The sequence below is a fragment of the Protopterus annectens genome, chromosome 6.part0, assembly GCF_019279795.1.
Source record: "Protopterus annectens isolate FY-2018-M chromosome 6.part0, PAN1.0, whole genome shotgun sequence".
Lineage (NCBI taxonomy): Eukaryota > Metazoa > Chordata > Ceratodontiformes > Protopteridae > Protopterus > Protopterus annectens.
Genome location: NC_056737.1, coordinates 84,880,787 through 84,894,575, shown reverse-complemented (window position 1 = coordinate 84,894,575; position 13,789 = coordinate 84,880,787). Strand labels below are relative to the sequence as shown.

General features: G+C 40.9%; 1 protein-coding gene across 1 annotated transcript in view; it reads right to left on the bottom strand.

Moving 5' to 3' along the window:
• Window positions 1–13,789, bottom strand: part of TTLL5 (tubulin tyrosine ligase like 5) — a gene marked incomplete in the record, with an annotated part of 5,893,562 nt that overhangs the window by 1,305,251 nt on the left and 4,574,522 nt on the right.

The following is a 13,789-nucleotide window of genomic DNA, read 5'->3' as shown; positions in this document are numbered from 1 at the left end:
AGTTTTTGATGCAAGAGCATCAACAATGGATCTCAGTGGAGGGTCTTCTAAATCTTTATGAATCTTGGGGATCCCAAATATTGTTGTTAATTTGGGATTTCTTACAGACATAAGACTGTATTCTTCCAGTTTAATTTGCTGATTCATAAGCAGTTCTTCCAATATAATGTCAGCTTTGTTGTAACAAATGCTTTTCTCATTTAAACTGATTTCCCTGTATGCATCCCCAAACAAATGATTAAACATTTTGTTTGGATATGTATCATAATTCATAATCACAAGACTCTCGCCTTTATCTGGGTTCATAACCCGTACTTCCAAATTTTGAGAGAAGTCTTTTAATCATGTCAACTCTGACTTACTTAGGTTGTTACCCTGTGTGTTGACCCCTTTTTAAACAAATCTCTGATATCTTTCTCACATTTTTTTTTTCAAAAATAGCCACAGTGGGATGTAAAGTGGGGTTAAATGTACTGGGTTTTCTTAGGCAACCTTGTTCATGCATGTTGTAATTCAACCCTTTGAAAAAGAAATCAAAATTCAACTTCCTAGTGAAAAGTTTCAGATCTATTATAGTTTGGTCAAGGGAAGCTTTCTAGTCAGGTACAAAGGTTAAACCTTTTTGAAACAATTCTGCTACCTGTTCATTAAATGCAATGTTACTGTAATTATATACCTTAAAGTCTCCACCTTTGTTTTTCAAATAACTACAGTGTTGTCCTGGTCATTCACTGGAATCTGTTCCCCCTCCCCCTCCAGCTGCTCCTGGAATGTGCAGGGTACTGGTAGTTGTAATTGTGGTTGTAATATGTCACTCCCCTCCCCTGGTTCCTCAGTCTCTCTGACTTCCTCGGGGGGGGGGTTCTCTAAAGGGTTTTGAATATTTTCCGTATTGTCACCATTACTGTTGTTAGCATCAGTCGTATTAGCTGTAGTCACATCAATATTAGCACCTGCCCTTTCCTGCCCTCTACGTGGTAAAGGGTAGGCTATATTCTCCCCATATTCCTTTTCATCTCTCCTAAGCTTGTGTATTTTTCTTTCTTTCATATCTCTCATTGCAGTATCAATTTTCTCAAACATTTTAAAATAATCAACTTTTTTAAACTCAAACAGTAAATCCCTTTTAATACTTTCATCTACAGCATTAATTTTTTTCAGTAAATCAGGCATTTTACGTTCATTGTTTCAAATGAGACATTTTAAAAGTTCACAGCCATTTTTGTTAAAAAGTTCCAAAAGCTCCAGGTGTAGTAAAGAGTCTCTTACCAGGCCAATTGTAAACTTCCACAGTCTAAGGCCCTTTGGTATTCAGTCCTTATACACTCATTAAGATAGTTGTTCTCCAGTTGTAATTTTCGATATTCTATGGTTAGTTTCTCAAGGTTAGCCAGTTGTTCATTCAAAGTTCCAGTATTTTCTGCTGGAACCCTTTGAAATTTGTTTTTCCAGTCCTTTTCCCCTTCCAGCTATTGTAGCAAACTGTTTCTGCCATTGTAAGGGGCACCCTGCCCATTTCCTGGATTTAACATCACGGGCGTTGTATGCAAATCTAGCGCTCCTGTTTGGCTAGAATTTGCCACATGCAAATCTAGTGTTCCTGATTGGCTAGAAGTCACTGACTGTATTCTCTGTGCTGGTGTGATACCAGAACTGTCTAAACTGCACATAATTTCCACAGGGTGTTGATTCCTGCTCCATTTGAGCCTGGATCAATCCTCATAGCCTGTGATGTTGAATTATAGCCTTGCTGGGTCATTTTATCTATCCAAACAACCATATTTCTCACTGTATTACTTAAGGTTTGAATGGCTTGAACCAGAGAAGTAAGAGTAAGTGAATTAGTGTCCTCAGTTACCTCCATCCCAAACAACGAAGGTTAAAGACGCACCAACTAATAATCCACAGAAAAAAGAAGAACCGAGGTCCAGATCTACTCAGAAATACTGTTTATTGAGCACTTTCGTCTCTCTAATGGAAACTTCCTCAGAATGAAGCACACACTACCCAACATCCCTTTTATATAAAACATATAACAATCACCTGTGCAAATAATGACATTTTTTAAATCAACAATGCCATAAAATGCAAAGGCATAATATAAAAGCATAACAAAATATCTATTCTAAAACATATACATTGCATAAGAACGAACAAAGGAGTACGTAATAACTTCACATGCACATGTGAACACTCTTAAAAACAGTTTGACATACTAAAACCTTCTTTATATAAAAAATTGTGCTTTCAATCTTAAAACAGAACTGATGGACACAGCACTGTTTAGTCCTGGGCTCACTGTTGCATTTGTTTTAATTTGCCATTTCAGTTCTGCTAATTCCAGGAAGTCATTCAAGGGGCCCCTCTTTCTCCTAGATTAATTTGTTCAATAACAACAAACTTAAAGCTATGTTCTTCATTGGCATTAATATGGATTGCTAATGGTGCTGAGGAAAGCTGATGAGGCAAGCATAATACAAACTTGCGTTTAAGCAGAATCTAGAGGGATAAAGTGAGCCTTACATTTAAATAAAAGCTAACTAGGTGGCAAAGTCTGGAGACGTTCAAGATATCATCTCATTGATCAAAAGTTTCATTAGAGTTCTCCCAGTTTGAAAATAGAATCAGTGAACCAAAGCCATAAAATCTCTCAATCTGAGTAAAATTCAGTTACTGGCTATTAATTACACTGCTGCCTAGATGACAGTAAAGAACATAATTTGAAGAAAGTTAAAGAAAATCAACCTGGGAAAAAAAGAGAAAAACCTCTGGTTGGGAAAAATCTAGCAGCAGCTTGGCAACAATCAATTCAAGTTTTGAGATGGTTTCCAGTAATTTAGAGGAAAAAAGAAATCAGATGCACTGTCAAAGATTCATAATAAGTAAAACAATTAAGGAATATATAAAGTTAAACACAACATTGTTGGAAAAATAGGAAGACGTTTTAACTAGCGATTCAAATAAACTGATAAAACTAGAAAAATGAAAAAAAATCAGAGGTTAAAATGAAGAAAAATTTTGAGTAGGCCTTCTCAAAAAGAGTTATTTTAAAAAATATTACAACTAGAAGGCACAGCATGTAGAGAAGACCTGCGATTTTCGGCTGTACCAGAAAACCTGGAAGGAACAGACTGTATTCATTTTATGAAAGTACAACTAAACAACATTCACTGGTATTCCACAAGATTTATTAGCTGAAAGGACACAGTGTGCACGCTCCAAACCTAGCCACGAGAAAAAAGTCATCAACTGCAATAGTGAACATATAATAATACCCACAGAAATGGTTACCCCAACAACACTGTGGAAGAAGGGAAAAGTATTGAAAACTGAGAACAGTAAAGCATTTGTAGAAAATGATTATTCACTGTATACCAGGCAGAAGAGAAGCAAATTTATCCCAGAAATTAGGTAGTGTTGAGAGGCAGGTGTGAGCTGCTGTACACAGCTATCTTCAAAACATTTTTTCCAGGCTAAGGAGGAAATATAAAAGTTTATCCAGCAAAGACTGAGCCAGCAAGCAGAAGGGGACTCTGCTTCTTGCATTGCTTAAAAAAAAAACACGGGAAAAATTTCCCAGTGAAACCTTTTCCACAGTTCTAAAGGAAATGCTAGAGATACAGAAGAAAAAAAAAACCAAAGGAGTTAACTAGAAGAATCATGAGTACCTCAGGCTTGAACGAGAAACTGGTGCTGGGAGATGGAAATAATCAGGAAGACCAGTAACATTGTGATTAGTGACTAAATGGGAGACTGTAAAGCAGCAATCCCCACAGGACACAGAAACCATCCAGTGTTGTCTTCTGATTTACTGTGTAACTTCTTGGTGAGAAAAGATCTTTTTTCATTTAAGTTTTATTTTTCACCTTTGTTTTTTTTACTATTCTAATGAGAAAAGACCAAGTGATAGTAAGCAGAAGCTACTGAATGTGACAGAAAGGACAACCAGCATTTTTGTGCGAGTGGCACAACTTGTACTGTCAGAGTAACAGTTTAATAATTATTTCCTCTTGTACGAGGTTAGTGCTGTGTATTTAATTAAAAATTTATTTGCATACTGATTGTATAATTTCCTCAAAAAATTTGACTTAAATTAAAAATAGTTTTCATTTCTTTAAATTTACTCGTTACTGATTTAAATTTTTTTTTTGTTTGTTTTAAAATTTTTTACTTCATTTGTAGCCAGGAATGGATTCTTTAAATTATTATGCCATTAATGACTTTCTAAAGCATAACAATCTTGTCCAGTGTACTGAATGTTGTGTATGCATAAAGGTAACACCTGATAACATTGAAGACTTGTGTTCCTCATGTCAACAGTTGAATGCTCTATTTACTATTATTAATACACAGTTTGGAAAAAAAGAAGTTATGTACTCACCATAACATTCCATGTGTGTTGCCCAGCTTCGCCTTCATTCTTAGCAGGATGGATTTGGATCTAATCCTTGGATCTGACTCGGTCTTTATACACAAGCTCAAGGTCTACCACTAGCTCTTGGCTAAACACTATCCCAACATGCAGTAGGAAAGCTCCCCAGATCTTGTTTGCAGCTATAATAAGAGTAAGCTAGCACACTCAAGTGTGCTAGCTTGCACTGCACTTGAATTGTTTTTAGTGCTGTTTTAGCTGCTTTCTGTAAAAAAATTCTAAGACTGTTTCCTGCCTTTCCTGTAACTAGTCCAGATACAGATTTGCTGTGTCCAGGAGTGTTTGTAAGCTTCTTAGCCCCCCAAGCCTTTCTGTGTTGGATGGAAGCCTTCTAGCTTTCTCCTATTAACCTGGTGAACTTGGGCATCCTGAGGCAATGTAGCAACTTCCTCATGTACACTGTCTACCCCCTCCTCTTACCTCCCAACAGTCAGACTTGCGAGAGATGCACTTATATATTCAAATTGGAAGCCAAGCACTCTCCAGCCAAGACAGGTGGTCAAGAGGAGAAGGCCAACACTTGCACCATCACCATATGGAACACACAGCCCTCCAGAACACACAACAGCACTGTCTTCACATAAAAACACAAACCACACACCCACCTTTGCTGAGGCTCTCAATAAAAATCTACCCAAACAGCAGCGACCTCCAAGGCAGAAACACACTCAACCACCACACCACAACACTAATCACGAGACACATAACTCTCCTAAACAGTGTGCCACTCAACCAAAGCCCCTAAGGCAAACAAAATGCCCAACACACTAGTCATAGGTGACTCAATAGTGAGGCACACTGATGTCCCACTCACAAGGTTGAATAAGGAAAATGTAACAGTCAGCTGCCTGTCAGGCGCCAGGATCTGCAACATAATGCATGCACTGAGGTCCCTCAACAACAACTACAAATATGACTCTGTCATTGCACATGCGGGTGTGAATGACTTAAGATGTACCTCCCTGGACTACATGAAAAGACCTTAGCCCTGAGAGGCATCCTACCATCACCCAGAATGATACCACAGTATAAGCAGAAAATGATTGATTTCAACAACTGGCTAAGTTTCTGGTGTCATTCTATGGGGATCCAGTATCTGTCTGCCTGAGATGATATGATTGACAGACCTCGATGCTTTGCCAGAGATGGCCTGCATCTGTCACTCCTGGGCTTCCAGATACTGGCCAAGGCTCTTGCCACCCTTATAGTGCCTTTTTTAGGTGATGTTCCAAAGACCAAATTACCACCGAAACAGCTACAAACAAATGCAATCTGAGGGTCGTGCTGCTCAACGCTAGAAGTCTAAATCTCAAAATGCACTCACTCGAAGCACTCCTTAAAATGGAGAACATCGACATTTGTACTGTAACAGAGACCTGGTTCAAGGCAGCAAGAAGCACCCCTGCACTACCAGGCTATAACTCATTCCACACCTTTCAGCCCCAGAACTGGGACCAAATCTCCAAAGGCGGTGGTGTTTCCATATTCATAAAGGACACGCACACCTCCAGACTGGTAGCCCAACATAATGCAGGTGCAGCTAACATTGGGTAATACAGCAATTCAGGTCATAGCCTGCTATAGACCCCAACCATGTCCCAAGACTCACACTCCACATTCCTAAGCACCCTGGAAAATATTAAGATCCAACCTAACACTCCAATATTGGGCGACTTCAACTACCCCTCCATTGAGTGGGAAAACTACTCATGTACCAATCCACTTGCCCAATGTTTCCTGGAATTCATTAATTCCAATGCCCTGGACCAACTCATTCTTACCCCCATTAGAGGTAGCAACATCAATGACCTGGTCATTACTAACATGGGTGACCACTGCTCTACACCAATAGTCAACTTGTCCCTGGTTAGATCAGACCACAAACTAATCACCTTAGAAATTCACCCCACCCCCCCTGCCTCAAAGGTAACCACCATGAAAAACTTCTCCAAAGCTAACTTTGGGCTCCTAAAAACAGAGGTGGCTAACTTCATGGCACCCATGCAAATGGAGATCAGTTGCATGACCGCCAAATCATACAACAATGCACTGTATGTACACAAATGCATGCACCTCACCATACCCAATAGAACCAAGACACTCTTCTCCAAAAAAAGGAAGCCAATCTGGTGGTCCCCTGCCATAAATAAACTCTACAACAGGAGGAGGAAACTGATGCAGAATAAGGTGAAGTCCCAAGACTGGAAAAACACTCATCAGCCACAACAAAAAGTTGAGATCCCTCATCAAATCCTCTAAAGCTAGCTATGAAAACAGAATTGCAGCAGATACTAAAGACAACCACAACGCCTTCTATAGTTATGAAAAGAATCTCCGCAGCAATACCCAGATTTGCTCTGAGATACTGCGCAATGGTACCTCCTATACCGAGCCAACAGATATTGCCAATATACTGGCCAACAGATTCAGTGCCAATTTTACCCCCCCAAGGGACCAGTCACAATACCAGTAGATTGCCAAGCACCCAGTATTACTGCTGCACAGGTTAAAACAGCATTGTCCAAGGCCAAGATTACAGCTTCTATGGGAACAGACAATATCTCTGGCTGTGTTCTATATTTTATTTTTATTTATTTTATTTTACATTTGTTGACTGGGATAGTTCATCTGGGAGCATTTTCAGCAGAGGCCGGGCCAGAAAAGCTCCAATAAAACAAGAACAACATTGACAGGTACAGTGTCGGTTTTACACAGAATTTAACAGAAATATGTAGAGACAATAAAGAAAGTACTATATACAATAGGCACTTTCGTGAAAAGGAGAAAGTTATTACAATATAGTAAAGTCATATACATATATATATATATATATATATATATATATATATATATATTTTTTTTTTTTTGAGGGCAGGGGTTCATCTTTAGTTGATCATTTGAGTATACTTTAATACGTGCACACATGTATACCCTTACAAAAAAAAAAAAAAAAAGAAATGATCAAATTATACTCACTGTGGTAGCTGATAGGTGGTGTTAACAAATGGGAGTGGGGTATACATGGAGACTATAAAATTTAGGGGATGAAATTTGATGTGGGCTTATGTGGTATTAGCCTGGCTTGGTGCAGGAGCAGAGCCAGTTGTTAGTGAGGTGGTCTTTGAGCAGAGTTTTGAATTGGTGTAGGTTGGTAGCATTTAGGATGTGTTGAGGGATTGAGTTCCAAAGTTTAGAAATGTGGTGGGAGTAGAGGGCATCCCCAGCTTTGCTGTTGCTTTTGGATACTTGGAGGAGTGTTTTGTGTGAGGATCGGAGTTGCCATGTGTTGACATATGGTTGGAGTAATTGTTGTAGGGCTGGTACAGAGTGAACTGGCACCTCACCTGTGTGCCCTGTTTAATCACAGCCTCACCTCAAACTTTGTCCCTACCGAATGGCGCAATGCTACAGTCATCACTCTCCACAAAGAAGGAACGACTACAGCCCCATTAGCCTGACAAGTCTGATATGCAAAGCTATAGAAGGCATTATCATGGTCCTAATAAACAAGGATATCGGGAATCTCCAAACAGTGGATCGCACACAGTTTGGTTTTGTGAAGGGTAGATCATGCCTGCTCAACTTTGTCAACTTCTTTGATTCGGTCACCAGAGCTGTGGATGAAGACAAGGTGGTTCATACAGCCTACCCTGAGATGGCCATGGCCTTTGATACCATTCCCCACTCAGGAATCATAGAAAAACTCACTAAGCTAGACATCATCCCCTATATCACTAGGTGGGTTGCAAACTAGCTCACAGGTAGAAACCGCAGTGTGAAAGTAGCTGACTCCAAGTCAGACTGATGAACAGTCACGAGTGGAGTCCCACACGGTTCAGACCTGGGTTCTCTCCTGTTTGGTATCTACTTCTCTAAAGTCCAGGCCAACACAAAGGGACTCTGACAAAGTTCGCAGAAGATTGCAAGTTGGGAGATATTATTAACTCCCCAAGTGATGTTGACATACTACAGAAAGACTTCACTGAGACCAGCGACTGGTGTCAGAACCATGGCCTTAAGCTCAATGTCAAAAAATATGTCATCATCCCCTTTGGGAAAAACCTGGTTCCCATGAATTACCACATTGATGGTAGTCCACTGAACACAGAAGCGGTAATAAGAGATCTGGGAACACAGGTTGACAGCAACCTCTCTTTTGACCACCACATTGCCACTGTGGTCAGAAGGTCCTTCTATGTGGTACATCTCATTACTAAAGGTTTTGCATCCAGGAAGAAAGAGGTCATTGTCTCCCTCTACTCTTTCTTCATTAGGCCAATCATTGAGTACAATGCCCCATTTGGCATGTTCATAGGTTGGTACTACGCTATTGGCCCTAGGGCCTGTACATGCCTAGCCATAACAATTCCCTGGCTATTTTTTCCCAGAATATTTACTTTCCTGGTCCTCTGTCTAGCAGGGCGACTGACGTGATCACCGGGGTGAATTTCCTATCTCCCATCCAATCGTCAAGGTTTCTTCTGAAGAGGCCCAAAGAGGTGCTCAGCTTGACATGTATGGGCAGTCTATTCCAGAGTACAGGGAGTTTCTGGGACAGGAAACTATCCCTCCAGCATGTTTTATTCATTATGATGACCAGGTTTAGATCCCTGGAGCATGTGGCTCTGAAGGATTGTGATTTCTTTAAGTGTAGCATGTCCAACAGCACTGGGTTTGACATGTCCTTGAACGTTAAGCAGAGATCACCTCTGAGTAAGCGATATGTGACAGAGTATAGCTGGAGTTTTTTTAGATGGTCAGCACAGGGCAACTGCTTTAGGCTTGTTATTCTTTTAGTGAGGTATTTCTGTAGCCTTTCTAGTTGTTGCAGATGTCTTGTGAGGTACTCTATAATGGGTCTAATGAGGAATGAGTACAGTGGGACAATGACCTCCTTTTTTCTGGAAGAAAAGCCCTTAGTGATGAGGTGTGCCACATAGAAGGATTTCCTGACTGCTGTGGCTATGTGGTTATCGAAGGTGAGACTAATGTCCATCTGTGCCCCTAAGTCCCTTGTCACACTTTCAGTGTTTAGTGTACTGCCACTTATGTGGTAATTCATGGGTACATGTTTTTTTCCCAAAGGGGATAACTATACATTTCTTGTCATTGAGCTTGAACCTATGGCTCTGTCACCAAGCATCTGTTTCTGTAAGGCCCTTTTGTAGAATATTCACATCATTTGGGGATTCAGTAATGGCTCCCAGTTTGCAGTCATCTGCAAACTTTGTTAGCCAGAGTCCGCTTGTCACTTGTCTGGAGCTGGATTTTGAGTCGGCTGCTTTTACAGTGTGGGTTCGGTCAGTAAGCCATCGAGTGATGTAGGGATTAATGCCCAGCTTAGTAAGTTTATCTATGATTTCAGAGTGGGGGATGGTATTGAAGCCCTTGGCGAGGTCCAGATAGGCTGTGTGGACCGCTTACCCTCATCCACAGCTCTGGAGACTAATTTGAAGAAGTCAATCAGGTTGAGGAGACAAGACTGGCCCTTTACGAAACCAAACTGGGTGGGGTCCAGTGTTTGAAAGTTGCCAATGTCTTTGTTTATAAGTTCCATGACAATGCTTTCCATGGCTTTGCTGATCAGGCTCGTTAGACTGATGGGATGATAGTTCTCGGGATCCAAGGTGGATCCCCCCCTTGTAAAGTGGGATAACTGTAGCTGTGCGCCACTCATTGGCACGAAGCCTGAGGTGAGGCTATGATTAAACATGACATTTAGGTGAGGTGCCAGTTCATTTTGTAGTTCATGTAGTACACAGCCCAGGAAGTCATCTGGTCCCATGGATGCTGTATTCTTAGTTTTGGAGAGTGCATTTTTTTACCTGTGTGGCCGCGATTACCGGAATTTGGCAATCTTTTGGTATTGAGATGTGCCCTTTAGGGGGTGAAGGGGGATGAAGTTGGCACTGAATCGACCTGCCAGGATATTGGCAATATCCTTGGGATCAGTATATTTAATGCCATTCTGTTGTAGCTCAGAACAGATCTGAGTATTGCCATTTAGATTCTTGACATAACTATAGAATGCCTTGTGGTTGTCCTTGGAATCTTTGGCAATTTTATTTTTGTAACTAGCTTTGGAGGACTTTATGAGGGATCTCAGCTTCTTACTGTGGCTGGTAAGGGAGTTTTTTGCATCCTGGGATTTTCCTCTTTTCTGCAACAGTTTTTTCCTTCTGTTGTATAGTTTTTTTATGGCAGGGGACCACCAGATTAGGTTCCTTTTTTTGGAGAAGACCATCTTGGTTCTGTTTGGAATGGCATGATTCATGCACAATTGGATGTGCTCGTACAGTGCCTTAGTGTAGGATTCAGCAGTCAAACTTTCAGTTCCCATCTGCATGGATGTCATGAAGTTTGTCACTTCTGACTTGAGTAGCATGAAGTTGGCGTTGGAGAAGTTTTTTATGGAGGTTTCCCTACTGGGAGGTGGGGGTGGGATGTAGACATCAAGGGTGATTAGCTTATGGTCAGACCTGACCAACGAGGGGGTGACCACTGGTGTGGAGCATCTATCTCGCATGTTGGCAATGACCAGGTCTAAGATATTTGAGCCCCTGGTGGGACTATGGATTAGTTGGTCCATGGCGTTGGAATTTATGAATTCCAAGAACTGTTGGGCAAAGGTCTTGGTACCCGAGTAGTTTTCCCAATTAATGGCAGGGTAGTTGAAATCACCCAGTATTAGGGTGCTTGGTTGTATCTTAATATTTTCTAGGATGTTTAGAAAGGTGCAGTGAGAATCTTGGGGCATGGTGGGGGATCTGTAACAAACTACAATTTGGATTGCAGTCTTACCTAGTGTTAGTTGCACCTGTAGAATTTCATATGCATTGTGTTGGGCAACTAGCCTGGAGGTGTGAATATCCTTGGTGAATTTGGACACTCCTCCACCTTTAGTGCTTCAGTCCTGGTTTGGTGGCCGAAAAGTGTGGTAAGAGTTGTAGCCTGGTATTGCAGGGGTGCTCTCTGGAGCCTTGAACCAGGTCTCAGTTACTGCACAGATATCGATGTTCTCCATTTTTAGGAGTGCCTCGAGAGAGACTGGATTTTATGGATTAGACTTCTAGCATTGAGTAGCACTACCTTCAGATTTTGCATGCTTATATCTGTTACAGTGGTGGTTTTGTCCTTTGAGCCTTGCCTAAAAAAGGCACTATAGGGGTGGCAAGAGCCTTAGCCAGTAACCTGAATCCCAAAGGCGACAGGTGCAGACCATCTCCAGCAAAGCATCGTGGTTTGTCAATCATGTCGTCCCAGGCAGATAGATACTGGATCCTCCTTGAATGACACCAGAAACTTAGCCAACTGTTGAAGTCAACCATTTTGTCCTTATACTGTGGTATCATTCTGGGCGAAGGCAGGATGCTGCTCAGGGCTAGGTTCATACCTGCCTGGGCCACATGATCCAAGACCTCTTCCATGTCTCTTTTCATTTAGTCCAGGGAGGTACATCTCAAGTCATTCACTCCAACAAGGACAATGACAGTAATTGTACTTGTTGGGCAGTGACTTGAGTGCATGCGTTATGTGGCAGATCCTGGTACCCGACAGGCAGCTGACAGTAATTTTCTCCTTGTTCAGCCCACTAAACACCTGCAACAACTGGAGAGGCCGCAAAAGTACCTCACAAAGAGGATCCTAGGCCTTAAACATTTGTCCTATATGGACAGACTAAAAAAAGCCTCTAACTATTCTGTGTCTCATATCGCCTACTTACAGGCGATCTCTGCTTGACTTACAAAGCCATGTCTGCCCCAGCTCTGTTAGAAATGCTACATCTAAAGAAATCCCAATCCCTCCACACCACACGCTCCAGAGACCTCAACCTCATTACCACAATCAACAGAACATGCAGGAGGGGACAGGTTCATAACCCAGAGATTGCCCATGCTATGGAATAGACTTCCCATACATGTCAAGCAGAGCATCTCACTGGCTCTCTTCAACAGAAATCTTGATGAGTGGATGGGAAATAGAAAATTCACCCCAGGGATCACTCCAGTGGCTTTACTCAACAGAGGCACTTGGAACTAAGGTCGGGTGGCACAATGCCAGGGTAATCGTATGGGCTAGGCTTGTAAAGGTTCCAGGGCTATTAGCCTAGTACACACCTATGAACCTATGAAGATGGACAACAGAAGAAAAACAGCAGGACAAAGTGAAAATAATTAACTAGCACAATGACTAGCTATCTAGAGCAATAATATAGCAAGAATAGGCAATTTCCAACAATAGCGATTATAAGAAACAGTATGATTAGCCAGAGCCAGTAGAACAAGTACCCAATTTTGTTTAGCAGCAAACAAGATCTGTGGAGATTTCTTAGTGCATGCTGGGATACGGTTTATCTCAAAATGCAAATTCTGCAAGTGGGCAAGTGCAACGGCCCAAAAAAATACAAAAATATAAAAATGGCCAACACAGCAAATGAGAGAATAAATAGTTTAATGAAAAGACAGAGTGAAAGGGCATGTATCGTTTTTCATTCGTTATTTACCCACAAATATTATATTTCGCTCTGTCTTTTCATTAAACTATTTATTCTCTCATCTGCTGTGCTGGCCATTTTTGTATTTTTTGGGGCCGTTGCACTTGCCCACTTGCGGAATTTGTGTTTTGAGATATTCAGGTTTGATTCCGCTGGGGCTTTGACTGAGGGAATTCTTATTTTTATATTTTTGTATAAATAAATGAAAAACTATACATGCTCTTTTGCTCTGTCTTTTCATTAAACTATTTATTCTCTCATCTGCTGTGCTGACCATTTTTGAATTTTTGGAATAGGGGTTAGCCACGAGATAGTGGAAGACCTCAAGCCTGTGTATAAAGGCTGAGTCGGATCCGAGGATTGGATCCGAACCCATCCTGGTAAGAATGAAGGCGAGATAGGACAACAACACGTCTGTTGTTACATATACTAATGACTGGGCTGATGGAATAACTAATGTTAGGCAAAGTACAAATAGAACACATTTAAGAAAGGAAGTGTCCTCTGCAAATAAATATCAATCAACCCCTATTAAAGACATTACTGCCAAAAACAACTTTCAGATTCAGGATACAAGTATTCTGCAGACTGAAGTTTCACAGGATAAAGGAGAAAATAAAGAAAAATAAGAGAAGTTCACAACAAATAAATAGGAAGAAAAAGAAACTCATCAGTATCTACAATGCAGCAATATTATATATAAAAATGTCACTGCTTCATTATGTAACACATGCATTTATAGGGAATGCTGACTTTGTTCAGTAACAAAACATTCAGTTTACAGAAAATTACATCATGTTTCCTAGAGAAGGTAGAAAAGTCAAGGGGAAGATTAAAAGGAAGAAATCTAAACTGAAATTGGA